Source organism: Lampetra fluviatilis, chromosome 62 (assembly GCF_964198595.1).
Source record: "Lampetra fluviatilis chromosome 62, kcLamFluv1.1, whole genome shotgun sequence".
NCBI lineage: Eukaryota > Metazoa > Chordata > Hyperoartia > Petromyzontiformes > Petromyzontidae > Lampetra > Lampetra fluviatilis.
In genome coordinates this window covers 7,609,508-7,624,210 of record NC_136336.1, presented here as the reverse complement: position 1 = coordinate 7,624,210, position 14,703 = coordinate 7,609,508, and the positions used below count along the sequence as shown (strand labels likewise).

Sequence of the window (14,703 nt, the reverse complement as noted above, 5' to 3'; positions counted from 1 at the left end):
CTCCCCTGGCACACTGAACCGAGTCTCACTTTCCAAACGCGTTAGTTTAGTTCAGCTTTTCGCTTGTGGTGTCGCAGCCGCATTTAAACCCTCACAAGGCCCTCCCCGCCACCGCTCCCCACGCCCGGCGTCACGGCCCGAGCTCTCAGCGCAGGCCGAGTAGGTAGAGCGAATCTTGATGAATCACAACAGCCGACAGACCCGTGAACACACGTGGGCTTGGTACGAGTGCAACATTTCGCTCGGGCAAAGATGCCGATGATGATGATGATGAAGACGACGACGGCAATGACGGCGCAGGCGGCAATGATGATGACGATAAGAAGAAGGCGGCGATGCGAACGATGGAAGATCTTCTTGGTTCTTTCGGTAAAGTCACGTAGAAGGGAAGTAATAAAATAATAAAAATAAAACATAAAATAATGATAAAACATAATAAAATAATTATTTTATTATGTTTTATTTTTATTGTCTTATTACTTCCCTTCTACGTGACTTTACCGAAAGAACCAAGAAGATGAATCCCTGCAGTCACGAAAGCGTTAAATCGAAATTCAACGATGGAAGACATTTGCGAAAACCGCGGCGACGATGGCGCGGCTCATTGTGCGGGTTCTGCCACCGGCGAGCGGGACGTGCGAGTCGGCAGCACGTGGGGTGCACGTGGAGCCAGGCCCACGCTGAGTCTTTGTTAAAGCAAAAAAAAAATCCACTCTCTCCCTCTTCCGGCGTTCCACATTTGTTCGCATGATCAAAAGAGAACCACCGAACAGATGGTCCAACGCGCTTCCTGTGGGCGGCGGTGTGCGGGGTGCAGGCGAGGGCTGGGGATGGAGAGCAAAGGTCAGGGGGCGAGGACGAGGGTTCGCGCTTACGGGTTTAGAAATATGGCTATCGACGGAGTTTGGGGCAGCTATGGGTCCGGTGACAGTTAAAGCTTTGGGGGGTGGGCGGTGGGGGAGGGGTATGGCTAAGGATAGGATTTTGGGATATGGTCAGGAAATGGGGCTACAGTTGGGAGCTAATATTAGGCAGAGGGACAGGGTGGGGAGAATGTTCCACAATTAGGGCAAAGACTACTGGGGAATGGCGGATATATGAACATGCTTTGTGAAAGGGAATTTTGTTAAGTCAACGGTTAAGGTTAGGGCTGGTCAGAGCTTAAGACTACAGGCAGGGCGAGTATTAAAGACGACGGCTAGAGTTAAGACTTCGGGTTATGCTTTGGGGTTGAGGGAAGGGTTCGGGTTATTCGTTAGTTCCAGAGTCTGTTATCTAACACAGACCTTGAGTCTCAATTGCAGTCATTTCCGCTTCTCTCAAAATCTCCCCCCACCTCATTCTTTGCCTCGTTCCTCCTCCGCACTGTTCTTCGGTTTTTCAAAAACAACGTGCCGATAATTACGGTGTGTGTGTGTGTACAAAAAGCAGCGCGCGTGTAACAGAGACGGCGCGCCCCGTGACGTTCATTAAAGCCCCGCCGCTTTAATAAATAGCACCCGGCCCCCTCCTGCTCCCCAACACGCAGGGTCCTTCCCTTGCGGGGAGCATCTCCTTCACAGGCAGGCCGAGGCCTTCACACAAGCCCAAGCCAGGCTCCATCTCGTCTTGTTCCTGCTCGTCGTCACAAGACGATTTCATCCAGCGTAGGATAGAAAAATGGTTTGCGATGACCGCGATGATAAGGAAGACGCTTGATGATGATGATGATGGGATTTTTCATAGTCCATTCCGGTTGGCCTTGAGCAGCGATTGCAGTGGCGATTTTTTGTTTTTGTACAAAATTATGGTCCCATTGTCCCAAGAGTGGCTTCATTTATTCTTTCGAGGTTTCAGGCACAAAGGACATGGACAGCGCAGACAAGACACACGCACGGACAAGCGCGCACACGACACCGGGACCAGACACATCAGGGCATACAAAAGAGAACATCCAATAAATGCAGACAGAATACACAGGCAGCATACACACAGGGAGACACAGACAGCGTAAAATGATGGCACAGCAGATGCCATAAGCATGAGATATACAGCCTACACGGATAGGACACACAGCAAAAAACATTTTTTTTTAAATCCCCCCGTTATAGCCTTAACAGACTGTTGAGACAAATGCTGTTAGCGAGCAGCTCCTATGAAGGCCGGAACGACAGCACAGCAGTGTGCACAGCACAACTGAAGATTGAAACATGCAGTACAGAGCAAGTGTACAGACACCACACAGCACACAGATGGAAGACAAAGATTCCCCGTATAGCCTTGAACATATCGTTGGAGCAAGTGCTGTTAGCGAGCACCTATTAAAGACGATACCCACAGTACAACTTAGTTCGTAAACAGTGTACACGAGACCATAGACAGAGACAGCACACAGGCACACACACACACGCGCGCGCACACACCGCGCAAACAGTCCAACACAGAACACACTGACGGCACGATAAATACAGAACACACACAGACAGCGATCGGGCGCGCACACACACGCACACACACACGCACACACACGCACACACACACACACGCACACACACACACACGCACACACACACACACACGCACTCGCACGGAAATTCAACAGCATCCTCTTGCCGAGTGCCTTCGATTGAATCCAACAGTCCAACTCCATCGGCGACCATCGCCTCCAAGCACAACTTGCGCCGATCCAACAACAACAATCGCCGGAAGCCGCGGCGAGCACGGACAACGTTCGCGTCGTCCCTCCATCCCGCGCATCCCGCGTCTCATCCGCGTCCACCCCCGCCGTCCCAGCTCGTCCAGGACACCCCTCCCCCTCCAACCCCCTCCGCCCCCCCGCCTCCGCCTTCACCTCCTCGCTACGCCTCGGAGCTGGAGCCCTGCGTGTGCAGCCGCGCCTTCTCTTCGGCGAGCTGCCCGGCGCCGCCGGCCTCCCGGATGCACGGCGTCTTCTTCTCCTTGGCCCTGGCGGCGCCGTCGTACAACTCGAAGTTGTACCTCTCCAACGCCGAGATGGACAGCTCCGGCACGCAGCGGCCGCCGCCGCCGCCGTGGCTGCGGTTAAGCTGCTGCTGCTGGTGGAAGTGGTGGCGTCGCCCGCCCGTGCCGCCGACGACGCCGCCGCCGTAGGTGCAAGCGCAGTAGAGGAGCAGGCCGGTGCAGGCCGCTCCCAGCAGCACGCCCAGCGAGCTGACGGTGATGATGGTGATGAGGATGGGGTCGAGCGAACGCAGGACGCGAGCGTCTTCCTCCTCCTCCACCTCCTCCTCCGCCTTCTCCTCCTCCACCTCCACCTCGTCCCCGTTGTCGGGCTCATCAACGCCACCGTCTTCGGGGATGTCGCCGTTGTCGAGGTTGTCGTCGTCGCTGCTGCTGCTGTTGTTGCTGCTGCTGTTGTTGTTGTTGTCGTCGTCGTCCCAGGAGCTGTGGATTTCGGTGCCCAAAGCGGCCTGGTCGCTGCCGACTGGCCGATTCCACGCTGACGGGAACAAGACGGGGACACAAATAAACAAACGAATTAACAACAACAAAACCGAACAGTAAATAAAACGAGCTCACGAATGAAAACTGGGCATGAGTTTGGGATTGGCGCAATTCAGAATTTCCTTTTGGATTCTCAAAGGCGACTTCGGATTGTTTTTCTTGTGTGCCGATGGTTTAGGAGACGAGAGGTCGACAACAAGGGCGGCGTCGCCACGCAAGCGGGAATCGAACTCGGGTCGCCGGGTCCATAGTGCGGCGCGCTCACCACTACACTCCCGCTTCACGCAGACACACACACACACACGTGCACATCCCCACACACTGACGCGCGCGCGTGTAAACGTCGGCGCTGGGGAGACAAAGGCGGTCGGGCGTGGCTACTGGCCACAACCACCCCCTCGCAGGTTCTGCCGTGCCGGCCTTCGCAGGCGCCACCCGTCAAAAGGCTACGCGGGGGACCTTTGTCTTTGTGCGCAAGTTCGTTTGCGAGCGTGCGCGCGTTCACACCTGACTCTGAAGGCACCACGACCGAGGGCTTGTCCGTGCGGCACTCGCCTATCGGAGGGGACAGGAGGGAAGGGGGCAGCGGTGAGGGAGAGACACGGAGACAGCACGAGAGACACACACAGAGGCGCGCAAATCAATTATATTAGGACCGATAAACACTTGGATTGATATTCCGCCCGCGAGCTGACATCTCGCGAGTGTTTCAGCCGAGGGGGTCCCCCTTAGCGGCAGCGTCCAAACGCCGGACAGGACGGCAGTCGTCTGGGCTGAGAGACGGACAGGGCAGCAGCAGAGGGAGACTGACGGGAGGTTGACCGGTGGACGAAACCGATCGTGACCCCCCCCCCTCGGGTCACCCGGGAGGCTGAGAGACGTGACGTGCGTGTGTGTGTACGTGTGTGTTTGCACGTGTGTGTGTTTGTGTGTACGTGTGGGTCTGCCCCGTGACCTCCTGCCAGCGGGCGTTCGACACTTCACGTGGCCTCAAGGTGCACATGGCCTGGCACAAGCGTCGTGGTGACGCCACCGCCACTTAGTGGCGAATGGCGGTTGTTGTTGTTGTGTACGTGTGTGTGTACGTGTGTGTGTACGTGTGTGTGCGTGTACGTATGTGTGTGTACGTGTGTGTGTACGTGTGTACGTGTGTGTACGTGCATGTGTGTGTCTATGTGTGTCTGTGTGTGTATGTGTGTGTATGTGTGTGTATGTGTGTGTCTGTGTGTGTACGTGTGTGTGTACGTGTGTGTGCGTGTACGTATGTGTGTGTACGTGTGTGTGTACGTGTGTACGTGTGTGTGTGTGTGTACGTGCATGTGTGTGTCTATGTGTGTCTGTGTGTGTCTGTGTGTGTCTGTGTGTGTGTGTGTGTCTGTGTGGTGGCGCAGTGCTTAGCACGGTGTGCTACGAACCTGGCGACCTGAGTCTGATTCACGCTCACGGCCACCCTGACACCGGTGACGATTATTTCAACCGGTACTGCGCCTCCTCCAGCCTAAAACGAGTACCTGGCGCAGTGTGTAAACATCGCCACTGGGGAGACAAAGGAGGCCGGGCGTGGTGCTGGCCACCCACCCCCTCGTGTACTGTTCCGGCCTTCGTAGGTGCTGCTCGCTAACAGCACTTGCCCCTACAGTCTGTTAAGGCTACACGGGGGATCTTTGTCTCTGCGTGCGCCTGCGTCAACAATCCCGGCGCGCGAATCGAACTCTTGCACCGGGGTTGTCGCTTGCCGGACATCGCTGAGAAAGAGCTTCACAGCTCATCGGATTCCTCCCGATTTTGAGCGCGACCTCCGACCCCGCTCCCATCCCAGAATCCATCGGCGCCGATCGGCGGGGAACGGAGGGGAGCGCGACGGAGGAAGGAAGGAAAGGGCGGTGCGGCGGGGGAGCGTGGCGGCGGCGTAAGATGGATGGGGGCGGCAGTGTTGGCTGCTGGGGGGGGGGGGGTTCAAAGGTTCCTTGATGAAATTAAATGAGAACAACCCCGGTGGTGGCTTCAACACAAACAAATCTGACTCCCCCCTCCCCCCCTCCCTCCCCCCTCCCCCCCTCCCTCCCCGTCCCCCCAACCTTCTCTCAGCCCCTGGATGTTCGCTACTCCCTCCTCCCCCACCTCCCCCCGGCACCTCTCCTGTTCCGTCCACGATTCCTCCACAACACATTCCCATCCTGCCCACCCCCCCCCACCACCTACACCAGGGGGTTAGCTACCAAAATAACGAAGGGCCGTTCGAATTCGGTAAAAAAAATCAACTCCCCCCCCCCCCCAGTGATATGTTCCAAGATGGCAGCGGTGCACCGCGGTGGTGAACGTGAAGACGGTGGCGGCCCTCGATGAGCAGTAATTATCGCGGCTCGCGAAGCCGCAGTCCTTGAAAGAGCCGCAGGGCGCTCCTCGTGCCGCAGGCTTGCCGACCCCTCTCACCTAAACCCCCCCCCCCCGGTGCTCTCCCTGCCACTGCTGCCACCACCGCCCCCGTGCCCCCCTCTCGCCCCCCCCCCCCCCCCGGCGCACGACGCCACAACTACTCGGAGCAGCACGCACGAGGACCATGTGCGATGGCGGTGACAGCGGCAGCAGTAACATCATCAGCAGCGATACCATCTCTATTAACAAGATTATTGCCAGCAGCAGCAGCAGCGGCACCACCAGCATCATCATCATCACTAGCAGCATCACTACTGCCACAACCACCAAGACCACCTTCACCAAGACCACCACCATCACCACAAACACCACAACCTTTATCACTACCACCGCTACCATCACAACCAATCGACACCACCACCACCACCACTGTCACCACAACTACCACCACCACCGCAACCTTCACCACTCTCAAAACACACGGCCACCAACCCCCCACCATCCATCCACCACCGTCCATCCGCTGTCCATCTGTGCGTGGTAAGGGGACACCCCCTTGGTGTGTCAAGGAAGTGGGGGGGGGTGGTGGGGGGGTGGAGGTAGAAATGGGGCGGGGGGGGCACTCCGGAAATTCCAAGCTTCTGGATCGGCCATGGTGAGCACGTGGCGATAAATGACGTGGTGATGGTGGCGATGGTGGTGGTGGCGGTGGTGGCGGTGACGATGGTGGTGGCGGTTGTGGTGGTGGCGGCGGTGGTGGCGGTGGCGGTGGTGGTTGTGGTGGTCGCGGCGGTGGTGGTGGCGGTGGTGGCGGTGGTGGCAGTGGCGGTGGTGGCGGTTGTGGTGGTGGCGGTGACGGTTGTGGTGGTGGTTGTGGTGGTGGTTGCGGTTGTGGTAGCGATGGTGGCGGTGGTGGTTGTGGTGGTCGCGGCGGTGGTGGTGGCGGTGGTGGCGGTTGTGGTGGTGCCGGTTGTGGTGGTGGTGGTGGTGGCGGTGAGCGCTATGCTGCTCTATGAACCTGGTGACCCGGGTTCGATTCCCGCTCACGGCCAACACCAGTGACGATTATCTAAATCGGTCCTGGGTCTCCCCTAATTCGACTCAGCCTCAAATGAGTACCTGGTGCGGTGTGTAAACATCGCCACTGGGGAGACAAAGGCGGCGGGGCGTGGTGCTGGCCACCCACCCCCTCGTGTGCCGTGCCGGCCTTCATAGGTGCTGCTCGCTAACAGCACTTGCCCCTACAGTCTGTTAAGGCTACACGGGGGATCTTTGTCTTTGGTGGTGGCTGTGGAGTCTCTACAGCTGCGGGGATCAGAGATGAGCAATCTACATGTGGGGGGGGGGGGGGCAAGATGGGGGGGCAGGGGTCGTGGCGAGAGGAAGAGGTCCGGGCGGAGTTGTTGGCTGCAGCTGCTGCTGATGATGATGATTGATGCTGCTGCTTCTGCGCATGACGGTGATGTTGATGATGCTACTGCTGCTCATGCTGACGCAGACGATGATTGATGCTGCTGCTGACGATGATGTTAATTACGCTGGTCTTCACGATGATGCCGACGCTGCTGCTGCTGATGATGATGCTGCTTGTTGAAGATACAGATGAAGCTGCTTCTGTGAATTATGATCATGTTGATTCTGTGGATGATGATGATGATGTTGATTCTGTGGATGATGATGATGATGATTCTGTGATTTATGATGTTGATTCTGTGGATGATGATGATGATGATTCTGTGATTGATGATGTTGATTCTGTGGATGATGATGATGATGATGATTCTGTGATCGATTATGTTGATTCTGTGGATGATGATTCTGTGATTGATTATGTTGTTTCTGTGGATGGTGATGCTGCTGCTAATACTGAGTGATGATGATGAAGGTACTGATGGTGATGTTGATGTTAATGATGTTGCTCATACAAAACACAATCCATAATACACCAACAAAGACAAAGATCCCCCTTATAGCCTTAACACACCTTTCGGGCAAGTGCTGTTAGCTCACATACATTCATACATACGAACACACATGCGAAAATAAACGATTACATTTCTAAACAATTACAAAGATCCGCTATATAGCTTGCATAGACTGTTGGGGCAAGTTCTAACACGACTGGAATCAAACCCTGCTGCCTTTGTCTCCCCGATGCTGATGTTTACACAACGCAACCTGGTAAAAATGTATGGCTGAGTCGACCTAGAGGAGGCCCATGGCCGAGTGAAATATTCACCACTGTTGTTGGACGTGAACGGGAATCGACCTGGGGTCGAACTGGAGTAGCCGGAACACACACATGCGTGTGCGTGTACATGCGTGTCTGTGCGCGTGTGTGTACATGGATGTCTGCGTGGGCACATATGTACGTGTGTGTGTGTGTACGTGTTTGTGAACGTGTGTGTGTACGTGTGTGTGAACGTGTGTGTGTGTACGTGTGTGTGTACGTGTGTGTGAACGTGTGTGTGTACGTGTGTACGTGTGTGTGTACGTGTGTGTGTGTACGTGTGTGTACGTGCGTGTGTGTACGTGTGTGTGTACGTGTGTGTGTGTACGTGTGTGTGTACGTGTGTGTGTGTACGTGTGTGTACGTGTGTGTGTGTACGTGTGTGTGTACGTGTGTGTACGTGTGTGTGTGTACGTGTGTGTGAACGTGTGTGTAAGTGTAGCGGTGAGCGCGCTGCGCTCCGAACCGCTCACGGCCACCACCAACACCAGCGACGATTATCTGAACCGATCCTGGGCCTCCCCCTAGGTTGACTTAGCCTCAAATGAGCACTTCGTTCTGTGTGTAAACATCGGCACTGGGGAGACAAAGGCGGCCGGGCGTGGTGCTCACCACACCCCCCCCCCCCCCGCTCCGTGTGCCATGCCGGCCTTCGTAGGTGCTCCTCGCCAACAGCACTCGCCCCGTCGGCCTGCGAAAGGCTACACAGGGGAACTTTGTCTTTGTGTGCACTCACCCCCGGAGACGAGACACCCAGGGTCCCTCGCGTCCGCCGCCGGCGCCGGGGGTGCAGGCGTGGGTCCCGTGCTGGGGGCCTCTGTGGGGACACGCGGGGGGCGGGGGGCGGGGGGCCCGCTTCAGTTCTCAGGACCCCTGAGACGAACTTCGCCCCCCAAAGCGACTCGACGATGACGATTCCCAGGGTTCAATCACTCGCAGCGATCATCGGCGGTCGGGTCACGCGGCGGGAGGGGTCCATCGGTGGGGTGGGGGGGGGGAGTGGCTCACCGGTGGGCCCCTCCCCCCCCCACCAGTGGGGTGGGGTGGGGGGTCCACCGGTGGGGTGGGGTGGGGGATCCACCGGTGGGGTGGGGGGGCCACCGGTGGGGTGGGGGGGGAGGGGCCCACCGGTGGGGTGGGGTGGGGGGTCCACCGGTGGGGTGGAGGGGAGGGGCCCACCGGTGGGGTGGGGTGGGGGGTCCACCGGTGGGGTGGGGGGTCCACCGGTGGGGTGGGGGGCCACCGGTGGGGTGGGGGGGGGGGAGGGGGCCCACCGGTGGGCGGGGTGCAGCCCAGTATCTCGAGGCGCAGGCCGATGCCGCTGGGCGCCCACTTCTCGGGCAGCACGCGCAGCAGGCGCGCCAGCACCGCCGGGAAGCGCCGCAGCTCCACCTTGTCGGTGTGGAAGTTGCCGATGAACGACTGCGCGGTGGGGGGGGAGGGGGGAGGGGGAGGAGGAGGAGGGGGGAAGAGGAGGGTGAAGGGGGGAGGAGGAGGGGGAAGAGGAGAGGGGGGGGGAAGAGAAGGGGGGTGGCGGGGAGGAGATGAAGGGGGACGAGGAGTTCAATGTTACTGCTTGTGACACCACGTGGCGTGTCTGTTTACACGCTGCGCGAGTCAGGGAGTGAACTCCACAGCGAGCATCTTCGGTTCCCTCCTTGCCGGCATCAAGACGCTGCAACACGGAAGGAATCGGCTTCGCCCCATTCCGGCACGAAACCGGGCGGTGCATCCACCGCACACCACGCTGGTGGCAAGACGCGCAAACGCTCCTTCGTAACAATGTCGCGCACTGCCCTTTGGGAACTGATTGTCCTCCATCAGAGACGGCCTCCTGCATGGCCTCGTCTCACTCCCGGTGCTACGGAGGACACGGGGACACAGGGGGGTGGTGGTGGGTAGGTGAGTGGGGGAGGATTTAAGGGATGAAACGGGATCCCAATTTACCCCCCCCGGTTCACAGGCAGCCGCCTGGGCCCCTTGAATCACGATCAGAATATTTTCACCGCAGGAGGAATTCCATGAGCTACAAAGCTCTTCTACACAGATGTCCCTCGAGGTCATGGTACCCGGTGCAGTTACACCGCCTGCACACTCACGAGGTACACCGCCACCGTGACCCAGCGCCTCGTGTCCCCGCGTGTCCCCGCGTGTCCCCGCGTGTCCCCGCGTGTCCCCGCGTGCCGGGCCTACCTTGGGGTGCTGGCTGTTGGTGTCGCGCACCGAGTGCCACGTGATGCCGTCCAGGCTGTGCGCGAGGCCGAAGCGGCGGATGAAGAACTTCGTGTCGGAGAGGGGCCCCCCCTTGGCCCCCTGCAGAAGGACCCCGCTGACCATCCAGGGCACCCCCAGGTCAACCTGCACAAAGACAAAGGTCCCCCGTCGAGACTTTGCGGACTGTCGGGGCAATTGCTGTTGAGCGAGCGGCGCCTACGAAGGAGCTGCACGGCGCACGAGCGAGGGGGTGGGTGGCCAGCGCCACGCCCGGCCGCCTTTGTCTCCCCGGCGTTGATGTTTACACACCGCACCAGGTGCTCATTTGAGGCTGAGTCGACCTAGCGAGGCCCGGGACCGGTTCAGATAATCGTCAACGCTGTTGGTGGCCATGAGCGGGAATCGAACTCGGGTGACCGGGTTCGTAGCGCAGCGTAGCGCTCACCGCTACTACACTAAAGCTCCCCACGTATACAATATACACACACACCACACTCGCACACATGCACACACACGTACACACATCCTGACATACGGCAGCCTCCATCGATCAGAATCTTCATCTCACGGCTATTGATTCTTAAGAGATGTCTCTCATTGTGCTAATAACTCAAAAAACCCAACGCAGGACCGGGCAGGGCAATTCATCGATGATCCTCGCAATAAACACAAAAAATTCCCCTTCACAAAATGCGAGTTCGTCTTTAGACAGGGCATATCCCCGTGTCCCCGTGTCTCCGTGTCCCCGTGTCTTTGTGTCCCCATGTCCCCGTGTCTCCGTGTCCCCGTGTCCCCGTGCCTCCGTGTCCCCGTGTCCCCGTGTCCCCGTGTCCCCGTGTCCCCCGTGTCTCCGTGTCCCCCATGTCCCCGTGTCCCCCGTGTCCCCGTGTCCCCGTGTCTCCGTGTCCCCGTGTCCCCGTGTCCCCGTGTCCCCGTGTCCCCCGTGTCCCCCGTGTCCCCGTGTCTCCGTGTCTCCGTGTCCCCGTGTCCCCCGTGTCTCCGTGTCCCCCATGTCCCCGTGTCCCCGTGTCTCCGTGTCCCCGTGTCCCCCATGTCCCCGTGTCCCCGTGTCCCCGTGTCCCCCATGTCCCCTTGTCCCCCGTGTCCCCGTGTCCCCGTGTCCCCGTGTCCCCCGTGTCCCCATGTCCCCGTGTCTCCGTGTCCCCGTGTCCCCCATGTCCCCGTGTCCCCCGTGTCCCCGTGTCCCCGTGTCCCCCATGCCCCCGTGTCCCCGTGTCCCCGTGTCCCCGTGTCTCCGTGTCCCCGTGTCCCCCGTGTCCCCGTGTCCCCCATGCCCCGTGTCCCCGTGTCTCCGTGTCCCCGTGTCTCCATGTCCCCGTGTCCCCCGTGTCCCCGTGTCCCCGTGTCCCCCATGTCCCCGTGTCCCCGATGTCTCCGTGTCCCCGTGTCTCCGTGTCCCCGTGTCCCCCGTGTCCCCGTGTCCCCGTGTCTCCGTGTCCCCGTGTCTCCGTGTCCCCGTGTCCCCGTGTCCCCGTGTCCCCCATGTCCCCGTGTCTCCGTGTCCCCGTGTCCCCGTGTCCCCGTGTCCCCGTGTCCCCGTGTCCCCGTGTCTCCGTGTCCCCGTGTCCCCGTGTCCCTTTTTTCCCGTTGGTGACAGCAGTCGGAGCCTACGTTCTCTTCCTCCCTGTCTCTGTCTCCTGCCCCCACGTGTGTCCCCCGCGCGTCCCCCCCCCCCCCCGCGTGTCCCCCCCCCCCCACGTGTGTCCCCCCCCCCCCACGTGTCCCCCCCCCCCCACGTGTGTCCCCCCCCCCCCCACGTGTCCCCCCCCCCCACGTGTCCCCCCCCCCCCCCCACGTGTCCCCCCCCCCCCCACGTGTGTCCCCCCCCCCCGCGTGTCCCCCCCCCCCCACGTGTGTCCCCCCCCCCCCCGCGCGTCCCCCCCCCCCCCCCGCGTGTCCCCCCCCCCCACGTGTGTGTGTCCCCCCCGCCCACGTGTCCCCCCCCCCACGTGTGTCCCCCCCGCGCGTCCCACCCCCCCCCGCGTGTCCCCCCCCCCACGTGTGTCCCCCCCGCGCGTCCCACCCCCCCCCGCGTGTCCCCCCCCCCACGTGTGTCCCCCCCCCCCACGTGTCCCCCCCCCCCCCACGTGTGTCCCCCCGCGCGTCCCCCCCCCCCCCGCGTGTCCCCCCCCCCACGTGTGTCCCCCCCCCCCACGTGTCCCCCCCCCCCCACGTGTGTCCCCCCGCGCGTCCCCCCCACGTGTCTCCACGTGTGCCCCCCCCCGCGTGTCCCCCCCCCCCGTGTCCCCCCCGCGTGTCCCCCCGCGTCCCCCCGCGTGTCCCCCCCCACGTGTCCCCCCCCCCCCGCGTCCCCCCGCGTGCCCCCGCGTGTCCCCGCGTGGGAGACGGCACCTGGAGCCACTCGGATGGCTGCGAGAGCGCCGGTGCCCAGCCGAAGCGCGATCCCAGGAGCCGCGCGCTGCCTGCGGCCCACTGGAAGTCGCGCGAGGACGACACGGCCACCTGGCGATCCTCGATCCCTGCCCGACACCATCCCCAGCAGCTCCGAGCACGGGAAGTCTGGGGGGGGGGGGGGCGTGGAAGAGGGGGGAGGTCGGGGGGGGCGGGGTAGAGGGAGTGGGACGGGGGCTAAGTTGTGGAAGCAAAGAGAGGTCGTGGTGAGGGTCGTGGTGAGGGTCATGGTGAGGGTCACGGTGAGGGGTCACGGTGAGTGTTACGGTGAGGGTCACGGTGAGGGTCGTGCTGAGTAGATCGTGGCGTGGGTCGGGAGAGGCCAAGGTTGGATCATCGCCCGGATCTCTCCGTGTTTGTGGCCACACCACCACGCCCGGTGTCCCCGCTCCGGCCACGAGCCGTGGCCACCGCGGGGCGTCTCACCCATGATCTGGCAGCCGTAGAGCTCGAGGCGCAGCGCGATGCCCTCAGCGCCACCCGCGTGGGGCGCAGGCGCACGTGGCGAGCCACAAACGGCTCGGCCAGCGAGTTCCGCACCACCGAGCTCCCATCCTGGTTCCCCTCGAAATCCTGCGGCGCACGCACGCACACGCACGCACGCACGCAGGACACATGCACGCACGCAGATGCACGCATGTGCACGCACATACACAAGCACACAGACACACACAGATGCATGCACGCACACAGACGCATGCAGACGCACACACACGCAAGACCCACACACACAGATGCACACAGACGCACACGGATGCCCACACACCTCGATTAGCACTGTTGGCTACGTACGGTGCGAAAGAAGTTCAACGTACGTACACACATTGACCACCACAACTGCCGCAACTGCCACAACCACGACTACAACGATCACCACCACCACCTCAACCACCACAACTACAACCAGCACTCCCCACCGCTAATGAATCTCAATTCACTCACTGCCTCCGTCTCCGATAAAAATCAAACTCCGGTGAGCGGTAGTGTCGCCGTGGTGAGCGGTAGTGTCGCGGTGGTGAGCGGTAGTGTAGCGGTTAGCGCTACGCTGCGCTACGAACCTGGCGACCAGAGTTCTATTGCCGCTGACGGGCAACACCGGTGACGATTTTTTGAACCGGTCCTGGGCCTCCCCTAGGTCGACTCAACCTCAATTCAGTACCTGGTGCGGTGTGTAAAATATTGGCACTAGGGAGACAAAGGCGGCCTCTGGGGTACCCACCCGCGGGCTGCGCCCCTCGCGGTACAGCACCCACTCGTCGCCCGAGGAGCTGTACTCGAGGCGGAACTCGGTGACGTAGTAGCTCTTGTGGGTCTCCTGGGAGACGGCGCCCTGCGTCGCGATGCCCGTCACCAGCTTCGGGAAGCCCAGGTCCACCTGGAAGGGGGGGGGCAGGCAGGGGGCGGGGGGGAGAGGGGGGGGGCAAACCGGGATGGGGGGGGGGGGGAAGAATCGAGAGAGGTCGCGGTGAGGGTCGTGGTGAGGGTCGCGGTGAGGGTCGCAGTGAGGTCACGGTGAGGGTCGAGAGGTCGCGGTGGGTGTCGAGAGAGGTCGCGGCGGGGGTCTGGAGAGGTCGTGGTGGGGGTCGAGAGAGGTCGCGGTGGGGGTCGAGGGAGGTCGCGGCGGGGGTCGAGGGAGGTCGCGGCGGGGGTCGCGGGTGAGGTCACAGTGAAGGTCGCGGTGAGGTCACGGTAAGGGTCGCGGCGGGGGTCAAGGTCTCCGACGGCTCCTCACCTGCAGCCACTCCTTGCTGGAGTCGGTGAGCGGGGGTCCACGCGTTCAGGGGGTGGTTGAGCCGGGCGCGCTCAGGCCCCCAGAGGCCCGTGCGGTACTGGAGGACGCCGAGAGGCGGTCGGGACGCACCGCACCGCTCTCCACGCCCAGCGCACCGCCGCACTGGGAGGCTACGCGGTGGGGAGGGGGGCGGGAGAGGAGTGGAGGGGAGAGACAGGGAGATGAGTGGAGGGGGGGAGACAAGGAGATGAGTGGA

At 61.2% G+C, this 14,703-nt stretch overlaps 1 pseudogene across 1 annotated transcript in view; it reads right to left on the bottom strand.

The window, feature by feature from the left end:
- Positions 1 to 2,824: 2,824 nt before the first annotated feature.
- The window catches only part of LOC144951407 (neuropilin-2-like), a 12,642-nt pseudogene continuing 763 nt past the window's right edge, over positions 2,825 to 14,703 (bottom strand). Inside the window, exons 2-10 of the transcript XR_013640476.1 lie at positions 14,448 to 14,617; positions 13,935 to 14,090; positions 13,142 to 13,288; positions 12,656 to 12,823; positions 10,262 to 10,426; positions 9,343 to 9,490; positions 8,805 to 8,885; positions 3,970 to 4,017; positions 2,825 to 3,457 (exon numbers count right to left, since the gene is read on the bottom strand). The product of XR_013640476.1 is annotated as a neuropilin-2-like (transcript). The remainder of the gene's footprint in view (positions 3,458 to 3,969; positions 4,018 to 8,804; positions 8,886 to 9,342; positions 9,491 to 10,261; positions 10,427 to 12,655; positions 12,824 to 13,141; positions 13,289 to 13,934; positions 14,091 to 14,447; positions 14,618 to 14,703) is intronic.